The following is a 16,224-nucleotide window of genomic DNA, read 5'->3' as shown; positions in this document are numbered from 1 at the left end:
AAATAATATCAAACTCAGTCTATAATGAGTGCATTTTGTATTCTCTACCCGATTTAGGTATGCGTGTAATCAAGGTCAATTGCCTAGACTACGGTAACAAACCCGGTTCTACAATTGCAAAAAAGACACCTGATAGGATGGGCATAATGGGTCACCAAATGTGCTATAAAACTCAATTGGGAACCAGGTGGGGATGAAGCTTTAATTCCTTGAGGTTTTCTTTATTGCCCGCAGCAGATCCTCCTCACTCTATTTTGCAGCTAAGGTTTCAATTTCAATATCACAAAACATCAAGTCAATCCCTTTCTTAAACTCCAATTTGTCAACTTCAGTACCTGTGTACTCGGCCTCATACAACTTCAATGTCTAAAAGCCTCCATAATTGCCACATTTTCTGTCAAGACTACTAGTCTCCACCCTTTTTAGCCTATTGGCCTACTGCGATGATGCCTTCATGCCAAATTCCCAGTATGATGGTCTGATATAAAACAATGCTCCGTCAGCTTTTTCAGCAAGCCAGCAATCTAAATTCTGCCTACCTGAAAGAACTTTTTCTGATATTCTCCGATGGACTCTCTCACTATTATTTTTCTACTTTTCAAGGAACACACCTAGTTCTCCTCTTCCCACGGCCTAACCTTGAGATGGGAGGAGAGACTGATGATGTTCCTTTTAATAGTACATTTCAGTGCCTCCCAAAAAACAAAGATGTCTTCTGCCGAGTTTTTATTTTTAGCAATATAACAAACAAGTTCCTCTCCGGTGGTCTCCCTAACGGCAGTCTCAGACAGCAAGGTGATATTGAACCGCTAACCTACATCTCTCTTCACATAAACCAATGAACAGACCAGGGACAAACTAATATCTGCATGATCAGCGATAACTATACTCCCAATTGAGGAGTCCAACATATTAGGGACTAGTCTCTTAGAAACCAAAAGTCAATATGAGAGGAGTTGGGTCAATCTGAATAAATGTAAACTCTCTAGTACTAAGATTCATAATTCACCATCGATCAACCAAGTCCCAAGTGTGTAATACATCCTTAAACTCCTGAATTGCCCCCTTCTCTCTGATAAGTACTATCAGGAAATATATCTAACCCCACATCAAGTAATTTGTTAAAGCCCCCCCCACTCCTCCAGTATAATACCCTCTGCCTGAAGTTACCCTGATCTGCATTCGAAGCATAAACATTTATCAGGATGAGCAAAGTCCCCTCCAAATGAACCTATATTGCAGCATATCTACCCATGGGGTCTACAATTTTCTTACCAGTATACAAATGTTACGTCGGAAAAGAAGAGATGATAGCTAGATATTTCAACTGTATACTTCTGTAAGTAAGTCATAGCATCAAAGTAAGACAGACAAGTGCACACAGTGTAAGGGTGTTTAGTAAACAGTAAAATGGGTGCGATAAATGCCTAAACTAAACCTAACTGTAAGATGGAAGCAAGCTACGACCATCAAATAATAGTACAGTCCTAGTGGAGTCTAGTCAAATAAAGGGCCTATGCTAAAAACTACTGCCAATCCTTACCACTATGCTACAAAGGTGTGTGGGATAATGTTCACAAGAAAAGAAAGAAGTGTTCACAAAATGATAAATCAGGATGTTATAGCCGGGGTCTCCCTCCCCCATGTTTTTATCACGGGACAAGGCGGGACTCTCGAGCACAGCATACTCCTGGGCTTCTCCAGCACAAGGTTACAGTTCCCTTTCCAATATCAGGGCCTTCTGTGCTCAAGTCTCCTCGGATGCAAAGTCTCTTGCTTCAGATGGCCCGATATGCCAAAACAAAGGTTTCTCCTGGTAATCTTTACAGGGGTGAATAACTGTCACCCTTGGAGCGCCCTCATCTGGGGTCCGATCCCTTCCTCAATCATCAGACTCCCTCAGTCGGGCTCAGACCAACCAGAGCACTTGCCAATTCAAACAGACTTCCGAAGGGCGATCTAGTCTCACTGGGTCACGGTTAACCTACGGCAAGTGCAGGGTTTACACCATCACAGTTTGCACGGCGTTCCCCTCAGCTGGGCGCAAACGCCAGTTCCACAATAGTGTCACGGTCTTTCGATTGTGACAAGGGATTCTACAAGGGATTTGACTTGACCACCTTGACATTTTACACTGCCTTCCCTATGGCCTCTTGGTACTTGTGGTTTCTTTTGCTTTCAATGTTCAACACAATCTCTTTGTTCAGGAAGGGGGTACCAACCAGAGACATTTGACTGAGCGCCCACGTGGCGCCCGACCTCCCCGACTCTGGTACCAAGTATGTTCATAATAGACCTTTTGTCTACTTTATCTTCTTACTGTTGCAACCTTGAGCCGAACACAAGCTAGTTGACTATCATGAGCTTCCGACTTATCGGCTGTGTTGAAGTCGCTCTGTTCCTTTTGCTGCTGGAGTCAAGGACGGTACTTTGATGGTCACCACGCCTCCCCTCCCTAGCAATCAATGTGGGAGGGTGCCATGTACCACTAACATATGACCCACCAGCTGCCAGCTGTGATTTCTTGGGAGGCTTTGCGCGTCTGGGTTGAAAAGGGCAAGGGTAATTCCCTCCTTGAATGGCTGCTTCCTCGTGCGTTTAGCCTTGCTCGGAGTGTGCACTTGTGTGCCACCTTTTATCCCCATGAGGATTGGAAGGGTAGTCAGATGTGTGCAGCTGTCGGTAATTGCCTGACTCTGCCTGACCCTTGTGTTGGGACAGGTCAGGTGAATGGCTCGGGATTGGTCTGTTGTCTTTCACGCTGTGAGAAAGTGTTTGTGTTGGAAAAGCGGGGTGGGGGTAGAGTTTCTAAGTATCCTACTGGGCAGGATGGGGAAAAGGTATTATAGGCAAGTGGATACCGCCGCTCACCCTTCGGTGTCCCACTTCCACTCCCCGAAGACCCCCCCATCCAGGTGATCCTCCCCCACTGGTTCACCACTGGTCCACCCCCAGGACCTGGATCCAATAGCGATGGCTGTGTCCTGGCCACCTGAATGACAGATCCCCGGGGATTCGGGGGTGGTGGGGTGAGACACCTTAAGTGCAATTATTTCAAATATAATCCTCATTCTCAAGCATGTGGCTTTCTTGCAACAAAAAAATGATGTCAGCTCTCATCTGGTTTATATGTGTTAGAATGTCCCTTATTTTGACTGGGTTATATATACCCTTCACATTCCAGAACAAAGATGTCGGTTCCGAAGCTTAGATTGTTATTTCAATTATGAACCAACCATAATATCCCCATAGTCAACATATTGGAGATGGCTCAAAATGAGAAAATAGGAAAACACAGAATACATTTTTCTGTTGACACCTATACAATTGCAATTCCTATTTTTTCTTAGGTCTGGTTCATGGAAAAGAATGGTTTTACATTTTAATTTGATGTACATAAAAAGGAGTGTTAAAAAAATAATACAAAGCAGTAGGGCATTTAATAAACCAGTATGGCCTGCAAGAAGTCACACGCATATGCTCTATATTAAATAAAGATAGCATCTCAAAGTGCAGTCAGCTCCCTAGAACACAAAGGGATATACAACCGTGCCTTTGCCTGTTCATTCAGGTTGACATGACACACAAGGTTTTACATGCAGAAATTTAACCAGTGTGATTTGCTGCTAGGATGGCCATGACAGGGCCGGTCTTTCTTGGGAGATATTGATACATTTTAAAAGTGTGGTATACCAGCTACTTGATTGGCACCATTTGGGAGCCATTGCCATGAGAAGATGATTTAGCAAACACATAGGTTTATCAGACATTAAGTAACCAAGGGAAGAATGTATTACATGAAATTGACGACACATGGAAACCCTTGCACAAGGGTCCCAAGTTACATTAGTGAAAGATATGATACAAAGAGACAGAATTCTGGTCAATTTTAAAGGCATTTTGTAAAGTGAATATGTAAGCTGAATTCTCCGATTTTTCACCAGCAGGTTCCAAATCACTCATATATTGGTTAATTAGCTTGGGGAGAGGACGTGGGACAGGGTTTTAAAATATAAGGAAAGCATGCAGATGAAGTAATGTGAAACGAAGCCTAAAAGCAAGGATTACAACATCAAATGCAGTCCTTTAGCACATCCAGTGGTCAACTGAGAAAATGCCCCTTTCGTTTGGAATAATGGAGTGCATAACAGTGGGAATCCGATAGACTGGAGGATCGAATGGTATGCCTTTTCAGAATGTACCATCTAGTGCAAAAATGAACACAAAAAAAAAAAACCTCAAGGTCTTATCCAAAACCAGGTTACCTAAATATCAGGAGAAAATCTGGGATTTAATATTGAGTAGATGTTCCATTGTGCTAGGAACATGCAGAGCCATTCTCTGAAATCATTTGTATCTATTTGCGTCTTAAAGAAAATTTTAATGAGTTTGAACTCGAATATACATACAAAAAATGTCGATCCTAGAGATTGTGAGAAATCGTGAATGTTAACTATAATAATTGGTGTACACAGAAGAGGGTGGCTTGAAAGGATGATGATGATGATGATGCCCTCAACATTATGGAACAGAGGGGATGCTTGACTCCAATATCCTGATGCCTGATAAAAGAGACCGCTTCATATCAGGCAAAATAGCTGTTTTGTAAGCACAAGAGAGGAAACTACCAGAAAAACCCTGTCAGCTGCAGGTACATGGAACTGGAGCAGGAGAGCAAACCTTGCCAGAGCAGAGCAAAATGGAAAAGAGAAGCTTTCTCCCAACTGACAAGCAATGAGAGGGCAGAGTGAGGACGTGAACAATGGGCCCCATCCAGGAGGAGCCGGGAAGAATCCATAGCTAGAAATCCAAAGACTAAAAGGCTAGGGGACAAAGAACCATGTGAGACCAAGTAGTAACAATGGAAATCAGAGAGAGATTCAGCATCTTGGTGAGGCCCAGTCAGTAAACCCATTGAAATAGTGTGCGTAAAATGCTACATGCTGGGAAATTGGGTCACAAAGCCCAATATAAACTGAGGAAAGTAATTTCTTAAAATGCTGCAGGTTGGAAAATAGTTTTAAAGTAAAGTCTAAACTGAGAAGAAATCACTTCTTGATTCAAGCACTGCTTACTTAAAAACAGAGCATGAACTCCCAGAATGACATAAGTAATTACTTGCTGCAGTAATGCTCATATACTATGAAAAATGTGTTTTACACCCAAAAGGAACAGAAGGCATTCCTCATTCGAAATATGGCATGTTTTGAGACTAAACACCAATTGATGTGGATATCAGGAACCAGTGAAGTCTCAGCAAAGTTGAATGCTAAGACAGACCCTCTGAGAAACTATGCAAAATAGTTTTGGGAACGTACTCTTTTGTATGGTGCTTGCATCATTGAGGATCCCACCATCAACTTAAGACCTGACAGCATGACATGGACAATATAAATGACCTTTCATGGAGGTAGAATATGAACACAGACCTGAAAATAGCCTAACCCCATGAGCCAGAAGTTTGTATTAATTAATGGTACTCCAAATCGTGAGTTTCTTGAGCCAAGGAAGAAGCGTGTAGCATTTGAACTGGAGACACGGCAACAAACATGAGAGCACAGGAAGACAAGTCATCCTTGGAAAGGAACTGCCGGGATTCACTGCCATCCTTTTAGTAGTCCTCTCTTAAACAGGGTTAGAAAGCTTCACTTTCTGGGATTGCAAAGCATGGGATCTAGATTCTCCCTTGCAGTAGCGTTAAGACAAGACACTGGAAAAAACTAAGTAAAAACACAATCTAAATAATGCATATGAACAAATTAGATGAGTCTTACCGATGTAAAATCGTACTCCCTTTCCAAATTAGCTAGTGAGTAGACCATTATAACAAGACTAAACAAAATGAAGAGTAATGCAAGCTGGTGTCAATTATACCAGGAAAATGGAAGAGGGCTAAATATTAAGAGTGGCAAGTAAATGTTTCGTCAACATGGGAATCTGCAGTGCGACAATGTCGAGGCATTGGTAACAATGTAACAAACCCATCGATCCAAGCAGATGGATAATTTAAATTTAGCATGCAACGGCAATACAAGTAAATGAGGACAAGTGTTGTATACTGAAGTTCTTAGAAATCAAGATTCAAGTTGAAGGAAAAATATATTATTTTGAGAATGGCTTCAATAATTTTAAACTATGTGCATTATTGCACAAGTACTTCGTAACAAACAACTTATGCCCTGCAGCACATCAGTAATAAGTTTTTTTTTTTTTTACATATCTACAAAGATGGCTACTCATTTGTTTTACCTGCAAGCAACTTCGATTTTCATGTATATATCATTTTTCCAAGCTGTCAATCTTTTTTACCCACACGTTGTTAGTTGTTTTGAGATGTTGACCATGTTCACCTTGAACTGAAAAAAAAAATGATTTACAATAATAGCCTTGAATTCTGTTATAACAAACATTGTCCATACAAAAGGAGGCAAAAAAACTTCACATGGCAAAGAATTAAGAAAGCCTAGTGATTTTGAAGATTGCATGTATTGGGATTAACCAGACGTTTTCATTTGAAATTGACTTTTGTAAAATTGATACACATAAAGGGCAATAGGATTACTGCAGACAATTCCGCAAAAGAAAAAAAAAGTTTGGTTTCACGTAGTGCAGATGGATACCCACCATAATAATCAAGACAGTAGGCAAGCGATAGGAGAAATCAGCATAGAAACCTGGCGCTGACATCTTTTAGGTTATGGTGGGTTCTGAAGTAGTTGCTAAAAGGGCACTCCCATGCATAATTTCTTTCCAAACATTGAAGTAATCACCAGGAGCAATGTGAAGAACAGAAAAGCATGCCTAAATATCTTAACTAGACCCAAAGGTGAACCCTCCAAATACAGTGGGGTGCCATTTCACAGCCACTTCCTCACTCTCCGGTTTGTTTCCAAAGCAAAGATTACAGTGCAGAGGTTCTTGTCTAAAAGTGTCAAGAACACATGACTGCAGGAAACACATTAGTCAACTCTAAAAAGCAGACATATAGAAGATTTTACACAAATAGTTCATATGAATGGTATTTCACACAGACTTGGCACTATTGGTCTTGCACTTCAACCTCATCTCTGTCTCTGCTCAGTGTGCCTGCCTCACTTAGTCCTTTCTTCTTATCCTTCTCTACCTCACTCCCGTACATGTTCCTTCCATCTTGCTGAAGCTTCAAAGAATGTTTAATTTGCAGGAAATGTTCTGTAAAATGGTCACTATTCAATCAGCCTGTGATCCTTATGTTTTTCACTGGTCTTTTTGGACGCCTTCTATGGCTGGCCTTGAATTTATGTCTATGGTATTAAATGGCTTCGTGCCTTACACAAGTAGGCAAAGCAACAGAGTGAAGTTGAACCTAAGGTTTCTTTTTCCACACATACCACAGTAAGGGTGCAGACCTCAGTTTATGCAGTGATTAGCTGGTGGCATATGGTGAGCTAGAGCAGAACCAACTGAGCCACAAAATGGATTGAAACATGTCCATCCCATGAGACTGGTAAAGGACTAAAAATAGGGAATGCTTTCGATACATTGCACCAAATAAAAAAGGCTCCCTGCATTATTTTCTTCTTTAAACCTATGTACAGGGCAAGTACCACAATGTCGAATTTTCTTTGAATTGCCAGATATGCATTTATCTAGTAGAGCCATGAGAAGATTTGACAAATAGAACTAAAAAATGTGCGGATAAAAATGTAAGAAAAATATTACTTCCTGTTCCTATAGATCATTGTTTTTCCTGTGCTGGGCAACACACGTCACCAATGATTATGGTGATGATGACAAAGTAACCCCTACACCACGTTCTAGATCTAGTGTAGGTTATCAAGTCATTGGGCAAACCGACAGGAATGGGGCTAAAAGCCGAGTCCCATTAAAACAGGTGTCTGCAACCTTTGGATCTCTAGATGATGTTAACTGCAGTTCTCATCAGGGTTAGCCAATATGGTATTAGCCAAACTAAAAGTACAGACTATGAATTTGAACGCAGTTAAATAAAAATGTGGTCATGCTTTTATGTTTCCATTAAGAAATCTACAAGAAGCCAAAGACCAAGTGGGATGCAAGGTCACACAGCCGCTCTCTTAGAAGACCCAATCAGGGTATGTAAGTTATGTAAACTCTACAAAGCTTGATAGACTCCAAAGTAAAATTGTTTACATATTCAAAAAATAATTATAATAATGAAAGTTCAGTGGTATTTCATAAAGATTTTTATCAATCACTGGTTTTGTGAAAAAATACGTCTCTTGGTATGAGGCGTCACTAATATCTTCTTAGTGAGGAAGAAAAAAGCCAATAGCATTTTATGTCAGACCAAAAACAATCTTTTGCCAATGCATTTCGGATTTACAAATCCTTCGTCAGGGCAAGTTTGTAGTTAACATGTATGTTTACATAACATCCAAAGGAAAGTGTATTACAATGCACATTCACAAAAAAATATATAAACAACATACCAATCATTGTAGTAGTAGAAAGATCGGTTGATACATAAAAGAAAAAATAGAAAAAGAGAAAGAATAAGCAATAAGAAGGCTGTAAGTAATAAGGTTAGCGATGACAAGAAATGCAGCACGTGTTTACCTGAGAAAATGGCAGAATGCTTGCATGAACAGTGGCTTGGAGAACCAGAACCATGTGGTGGGCAGAAATCTGCCCGGACAAAATCAGCGCCAAGGCGCAGATAAGCTGAAATGTAAGAGAGACATTGTAAGGAACCCGGGTGGGATCCGTGTAAGCAGTACGTGTCATAACATCAGGGGAGCTTACCATGAGACCAGCAAGGAGTCGGACTGTTCCTCTCGCTTGCCGGCGTGTAACTGCGTTGTTCTCATCGGAGCGTTGCCCGGACAACGCTCCTTTAATAAACCACGTGATCACGGCCTGGCGAGGCGCGCGCTCTGGGACAAATGACAGCAAATAGGTTTCTAAGTGATTGTTTAGAGCTATAAACTAGTTATACGCCTAAATTGGAGTATGTCAAGAATTGCGGAAACAAAAAAATGTAAAAACAAGGAAACTGAAAGCATAGAGATAAAAGAAATACTCCAATGCAAGACAAGAGAGTCATAAAAGAGAAATAGCAAATACAAAAGAGCCCTAAAGAATGCTGGGCTAATAAAAGAAAGTTGCAAAGTAAATACATAGTAATAACATCTATATCAACATTATTAAATATATATACATATATATGTCCACACTGGATCATGTCATCAAACGGCGGCATCTGAGGCTATTTTATGTAGTACTAGGAAAAATCAAAGGAGAAATCAGATGCATGAGTCATGCTGCAAGTACCAACCCACTGTAATGGTGTCGTCACCAGACGGCACCTTGGGTCCCAGACCGAAGTCCAGGAAACACAGCGGGGTGGTCTCAGTCCATAACACATAGGATATAACACAGTAAATAGTTGCTAGAAATTATGCCTTGAAAGCAAAGAGATTACAAAATTAAAGAGAACAGTGATAATTAATCTCCTCGTTAATCCCATTGGGAACCAGACTCCCAAGTTTGTCAATCCAGAACGACTCCCTGCGTGTCAACCGCTGGTTAAGGTCTTCATGTGGGTTGTTCCTTGTGAGTACCTCTAAAACCACAAATCTAATCTGAGTCAAATTATGTCCATTCTCCAACCAGTGCCGTGCTACGGCAGAGTTGGTGTTAGCATTACGAATACATGAACGATGCTCATTCCACCTTGTTTTGGCCATTCTTGTGGATTGGCCCACATAGAATTTTCCACACGGGCATTTAATGCCATAAATTATGTTGGTGCTGTCACAGGTTCCATAGTTTTTGAGCACAATCTTTTTCCCTGTTCTGGGATGGTTAATGGAATCTCCCTTGATAACTAAGTTGCAGTTAGTACAGTTCAGACAGGGGTATGTACCCGTCCGTTGGGTTATCGGTTCCTTAAGGGGTGGTCTTGTGTGTACAAGTTCATCTCTCAGATTCCTGCTACGTTGGTAAGCAAACACCGGTAATTCTGTGAATAAATTTTGTACTCTGATGTCATTTTTAAAGATCCCCCAATGCTTACTGATGGTCTTCTTAATTCTGTTGCTCTGGATTGAGAATTTTGATACAAAGACAGGTGTTTTTAGTTCTCTCTTTTTTATAGGATTTTGGGTAGATAACAAGGTCTCTCGTGTCAGGCTGTTGACCCTAGCTGATGCTGTGTCCAGTTCTGCTTGTTTGTAGCCCCGGGCTAAAAACTTATCTTTCATAATCTGTTGTTGGGCTAAACAATCATTGGGGTCGCTGACAATCCTCTTAACCCTTAGGAGTGGACTATATGGGAGATTTTTGAGTAAACTGGGCTTGTGAAAACTCAGACGATGTAGAAGGTTGTTGCGATCAGTAGGTTTACGGAAGATTGAAGTTCTGTAACACGTGGTCTCTTTTTTGATGGAAACATGCAAGAAGGTGATAGTGTCATAAGAAATTTCTCTCGTGAATTGGATCCGTTTATCTATGTTGTTTAGATATTCAAAGAAAGTATCGAAGGATATCTTGTGTATTTTTGAATTAGGGTGTCTCCTTATTCGTCACAGCCAGCTCCTTTTTATAATTTGACAACAAGGAATCTTCAGAGCAACGAAACTTCTACACAGAAACAATTATTTGAGAAATGTGAATATCGTATAGTGGTGCCCACTCTTTTTGCTTTCTCCATTAAGCATTTCCGCTTAGCTTTCACACATTTGTTATGACAACTCGCCCTTTCAAAAGGAAGAACATTTTTCAAAGGTAATTTCTAAAGAGTACAGAATGACGACAGATCCTTAGTATCATGCTACCTTTGACTCGCTGGAGAGATTTGACTGACATTTTACAAACCAATGGGACACCCCAGACTCTACATTTTAGGGAAAATTGGTTATGCGGTTCAAAAGATATTAAAACAAAAAAAGTGTTTTCGGCCTACTCCCATTCATTTTGCCATAAAGAAAAAGGTGCTTCCTGTGAACACCTGTATCGCCATTACCACTGGATAATTTGCACCATGAAAAGCAGTCTAATTTCACTCGATGCAGCAGATTCCTGCAGTAATCCTGCAGGAAACCGAAAAAGAGAGGGCTCAAACTAATACTTGGAAGCGGGGTTGTTATGTTAGGTTATAGATGGAAAGGAGGAAAGAGGACCAGAAGGGTGGCTGTAGAGTTTCGTGAAGGATGGAGAGTGTTTTATGGCAGATTATTTTCATCTTAACTTTGCGATTCCACTGGAAACACCACAAGATGCTCCCTGGAAAAGAAAACATGTCATGCAAACCTGAGGGTTAAAGGGGAGTATAGAAGAGGGTCAGAGTATTTACACAGTGGTGGAGGGGCTGGACACCTAGAAAGGAAGAGGGGTACACATGAGGTAGACCTAAATTGTCACGAGTTTTCCCATAGCTGTGGTAATCAAACGTTGCATTAACCTGGGAGCGGATTACCGTTGCAATACCAGGCAACATTGAGGTGAGTAACTGCAATGAAAGGGGGTGGAGGAGAGCGAGAGTATGGAACTGTGTCCCAGGATCTTTTAGTTGGATTTGTGGTACATGAACAGCGAACACTGGACATAGCCAAAGGCCATGGCCGGTGAGATCTGATTATTTACCGAGTGGGATATGGGCCATTGCCAGTGGGAGATGCTCTGAGTAATTGATGCATCCTGGGGAAGCAGATATGGCTGAAAGTCATTGCTGTAGTGATCTGGGCCTTCATTAGTGAGCGGGATAGGAGCTGTAGTAACTGCCCATGACCAGTCTGTCAGGGTATTTATTACTAATTGGTGCAACATATAGGATAACAAAAACCTTTAAACCCCTTTAGTTAAACGAGGATCTAATTAATCGCAACAAAATCAATTAACTTTAGCAGTGTGAGGAGTTCAGATAAACTTAACTGGTTGTTTCCCCTTGCTCAACTCATGAGCACATACACGAGATCAAAGCAGGGATGAACCATGAGAAAACATGACATCATGGGGGACATCTGGGAGGAAGGCAGGGGTATAGCACTCACCCATAGCTGCTGAACTGCATGGGTTATGTTCTGAATCAGGCATCTTAACTCTGGTTAACTAAAGTTTCCTATGTATGTATATATATATACTGATTCATGATTAGACACTACACTCTGAAAAACACCACAAGAATCTCTCCAATGGGATAAGATGTAGGTAATTGGGAAATATAAGGCAAGGTTGTAGCATCGGAATAAAGCTTTCTTGAATAGTTAGTCACAGGACGGGATACATGGGTCTGCACAAATGTGTATCTGACAGTTTATATGTGGCATGGCTCTGGTTTAACACCTTTGGTAAGGGACCCAACAGTACACATTATAACACATAGCAAAGTTATTTTCTGACTTATTTTCTGGAGAAAATAAATCTTTGGTGGGGTACAGGAGTAAAGCAAAATTGTAAAATTGGCTTTGGGGTACACATTCACATTGATGGAGAAATTGTCCTAGAAGGTGTTGTGAGTGCCTGGTGAAGACACAATATCCTGCATCGGTAGAAATTGCTGGCTAAAGGTTATGTCCAAACATGGGCTCAGGAATGGATATTCAACATGCTGTGCCGATGAAGCAATTCCCTTTAAAATGTTGATGCTTAGTATTTGTGGTTTAAATCTTTCTTTTGAATTATTCAGTGTGGAGGACCACACGAATTTCTTGTGCCCAAATCATAGAAATGCAACGAGACAAAAGCAATGCTGGTATACACTCAAAGGAGGATTACTGCAACAGGTTCACTCTGGCTGATGGTGACACTTAGGCAAATAAAAGGAGGGATGGCTGGAAGGTTTTGAATTAATCTTAACCTCTTGGACTGCGCTGGGAACCTATCTAGACTATGTTTCATGAGCCTACCAAGCTATTACTGGAAGAGGAAAGACTATGTGCAAAACAGGCTTGGCGTTGAAGGTTGCACAGAGCAATGCCACAGGTGAGGATTGATGTAAAACCTTCCATAAAGCACACTTTGCTGATCGTCACACTTGGCAGCCAAAATAAAGTTTGCAATCGGAACTTACCCAAAATAAACAATTTCCACAAGAGATCCACTAGTGAACACTTAGCCAGCACTTCATGCTTCTATTTGAAAGGCTTCAAGGAGCCACACCACAATACACTTCTTACTCGTACAACATAGGAGACATAATTAATATTCCCATCCATTTCTAACCTTTTGGCCCTTCATGAAGCGAATTGTCAATGGACCTTATTCCAGCAAAGCTACCCTGGCTTGAAGCAGTCCTATTTAACGCATTCTGTAGATTTTGTCTCACCCTGAAAATCTTGGACTTGACGAGGATTGCTAGAGGCGAGTCAAAACTTAAAAAAGTAATGTTTTGAAAGATACTATGCATTCATAGATGAACGGGCCCTAATACATATTGATGGAAAATGTCACATGGAAGGGAAGAAATCTGTGTCGCTCCTGATGGGGTCAACAAATCTTCACGACAGTCATCGCCTCCCATGTGATCCTCCCTCAGAATACCACAACCAGAGTCAGGATCAGGTAGCGTCTGCCTGTCCCCTGGCCACACGGGAGGAGATCTTAGGCTCGGGATCAGTGATGCCACCACAGGATTAATCACAAAAGCTAAAAGTTCATGTATTTTTAGTTCTTGTATTCATCTAAATGTACAATAGATCAATGAGGAAAGCATTCATGGATACAACTTCACCTCCAAATTACTTTGCTCGAAATCAACAAAACAAGAGCTTTATTTGTGGTTGCTAAAATGCTACTACTCCCACACAAACTCTTTCTCCTACAGCCAAGTTTGTTATGACCTATGACTCATTTGGCAAACCTTGGAACAAATGTCATTGTTAACTGGAGTTAAAAGTACATAATCTGTTCCTAAAATATGGAATGGACGATAGGGGGGTCCCTTTGTAGGGCCATTCCGACTTCTAAAGGACTCAAAACAAAGATATGTCCTTGCTCGGCTTCCTTTTAATCTTTATACTGCAGATCTTGGGAATGCACTCAAACTAGTTCAGACTTTTCCTGCTAGTATTGGTGCTTTAAATTTCTCGTGGCTAGCATATGCAGTGATTTGCTGTTAATTGTCAGAAGCCCTATTGGCCATCACAGGGCCATAAAAGCAGTCTGTAGTAACTCCAAGGAGCATAGTCTTACCATTAACAAGGAAAAGTCTTGTGATGCAATTTTCAAAAGCCTGAGTAGCGAAAAACGTGCAGTAGTGTGTTTTGTGGAGGACCTTTGCATGGAGGAGGTAGGTTGCTGTAAGTATTTGGCTACAAAATCGACTCCTTTGACAAAAAATTAATTTTTACTGCAAGGGAGGGTTTGATTACTCCATTGGTGTGTCTGGGTATTAGATTCCATTTTAGATAGGAGGAGCACTTTAAATACCTGCCCAACTAAATCGTATTCTCGAAAACGTGTGCCACCCTTGCTGTATGGGATCGAAACCACAGTATTGCACATGGCTCATCACCTGGATAGATGGAATGGTAGAATCAGGGAAAGACTCTACTGTGAAGGCATCATGAAGTAAGACACAGAACAGAAAGTTCAAACAAAAGATACTTATTAACTTAAATGTCAGGATAGCTGAAGGCCTAACTTGTCCTATGTTAAGGAGGGTTTCCCTACCTAGACGAAACTAAGGAAAATCTGAGCCAATGAGTTCAACTTAAAAGTCTGTGTCCAAAACCTATCCTTGTCCTCACAACTACAATTAACAAATGTGTACGGATATCAAAGTTAAAGGAAATAGTGTTCAACTCAAAGTTCCGAGCCTCTTCCAGCTCACCTTCCCCAAGCATAAGAAAGTTCCATGAAAAAAGTCTAAAAGTTGACCTTTTCCCAGTTCAAGTTGATCTAGTTCTGAACCAATCCTTGGAGCTCCCTTCCCCAAGTTTCAAGAAACACAATCTTGGCTTAGTTTGCCTCTTGGCTTAGTGTGTCATATTGCACTCCTCTGGCTTTTCCTTGATCGCCTTGTGGCTCTACCAGCACATGTCACACACCCTTTGCCAAACCGTGGCCTCGCCACACTGCATTCATTCAGAAATGTTGACGGTTTGGCTTTCTTCAGCCCTCAATGTACTTAACTTTAAGGTTTGTGTTAAATTGCTGTGCAACATATATTCTGAATTGATTACTTTCAATTCGGTGATCAATAGGCACTTACGTTGTTTAATTATGTTCTGGAATTCATATGCACTTATTTGCTTAAATGTTAAAGTTTCATTTAGTTCAGTATTCAATGTGCATTGGTTCAATTCAATATTGAGTTGCCATATAGTTCTGGATTCAACAAGCATTTGTTTACTTCAATATTAAATTTCCATTTAGTTTGGTATTCAATATACATTTATTGGCTCCCTTCTGCAGACCGTAACTCAAACGTGGCACCTTTGGAGTGCCCAGGCACTCGTCCGACACTCACCAGCCTTCTAGGTTTCTCTCAGAGGCTCTTACGACTGCCTCCCAGCTTCTGAAGCCTGTGAAACCACTGGTGCGAGCACTGCGCGCCCGGCGCATGTTTCTCTCACACTATGGCACCGCCAATGAACACGGACGCCATCCTCTGAGGTCCCAGCCTCCATAGCAGCTACTGCTGCATGCACTGGATAATGGAGGCCCCAGGCTTGTGGGAAACACACAGCCCCTTCACTTTGGGTCCCAAAAGTCCTCTGGGGTTGTTGTTGGCATCCAAGCTCAATCTCTGATCCCACCACAGCGGCCTTCTCTCAAGGGTATCCTGCTGTCCTCGCTGTGCCGCACTACACAGGTCTCCCTATTTCACCCTTATTTGCTAGGCTGGTCTCCTTTTATACAACAGCAGCCCCTGGACAGGCTGCAGGTGTGGATGTCCAATTAGCCCTGCCTGACCGCAATCAAAGGGACATGCCTGACCCTCACCTATTAGCAGGCATGTTCCTCTTCCCAGTAACAGTGGGGAAAAAGTGCAGTCTTCATTACTCCTAGTTGCCTCTTTGTCCCAGTGCTGTCAAGGGTTACATGTGGGAAAATTAGGGGAACTGGCTTATAATAGTCCATAAATGATTTTCAACAGGGAAAGGGGGATACCAGCTCTCGCCCAAGGGCACCCCACTCCCACTCAAGGACCCTACACCCAGTTTATTCTCCCATGCTTCTCCACTCCCACAGTTGGGATGCAAGAGCGATGGCCTTTCCCTGGCCACCTGTGCAGAGGATCCCAGTGGAGACGGAGTGAGA

General features: G+C 41.6%; 1 protein-coding gene across 9 annotated transcripts in view; it reads right to left on the bottom strand.

Moving 5' to 3' along the window:
* The window catches only part of GALNT3 (polypeptide N-acetylgalactosaminyltransferase 3), a 684,564-nt gene that overhangs the window by 496,000 nt on the left and 172,340 nt on the right, over nt 1-16,224 (bottom strand). For 4 of the 9 annotated variants that reach the window (XM_069616289.1, XM_069616288.1, XM_069616290.1 and 1 more), the window contains one exon: nt 6,250-6,356. The exons of 1 other annotated variant lie outside the window; for it this stretch is intronic. The gene's annotated coding sequence lies outside the window, so the exon portion shown is untranslated. Of the gene's footprint in view, nt 1-6,249; nt 6,357-8,577; nt 8,683-8,763; nt 8,895-16,224 lie in introns of all 9 variants that reach the window. 4 more of the 9 variants (XM_069616285.1, XM_069616287.1, XM_069616291.1 and 1 more) reach the window with 2 other exon arrangements.

The sequence above is a fragment of the Ambystoma mexicanum genome, chromosome 9 (genome assembly GCF_040938575.1).
Source record: "Ambystoma mexicanum isolate Mex_15411 chromosome 9, UKY_AmexF1_1, whole genome shotgun sequence".
Taxonomy (NCBI): domain Eukaryota; kingdom Metazoa; phylum Chordata; class Amphibia; order Caudata; family Ambystomatidae; genus Ambystoma; species Ambystoma mexicanum.
This window is presented reverse-complemented; position numbering and strand designations above follow the sequence as displayed.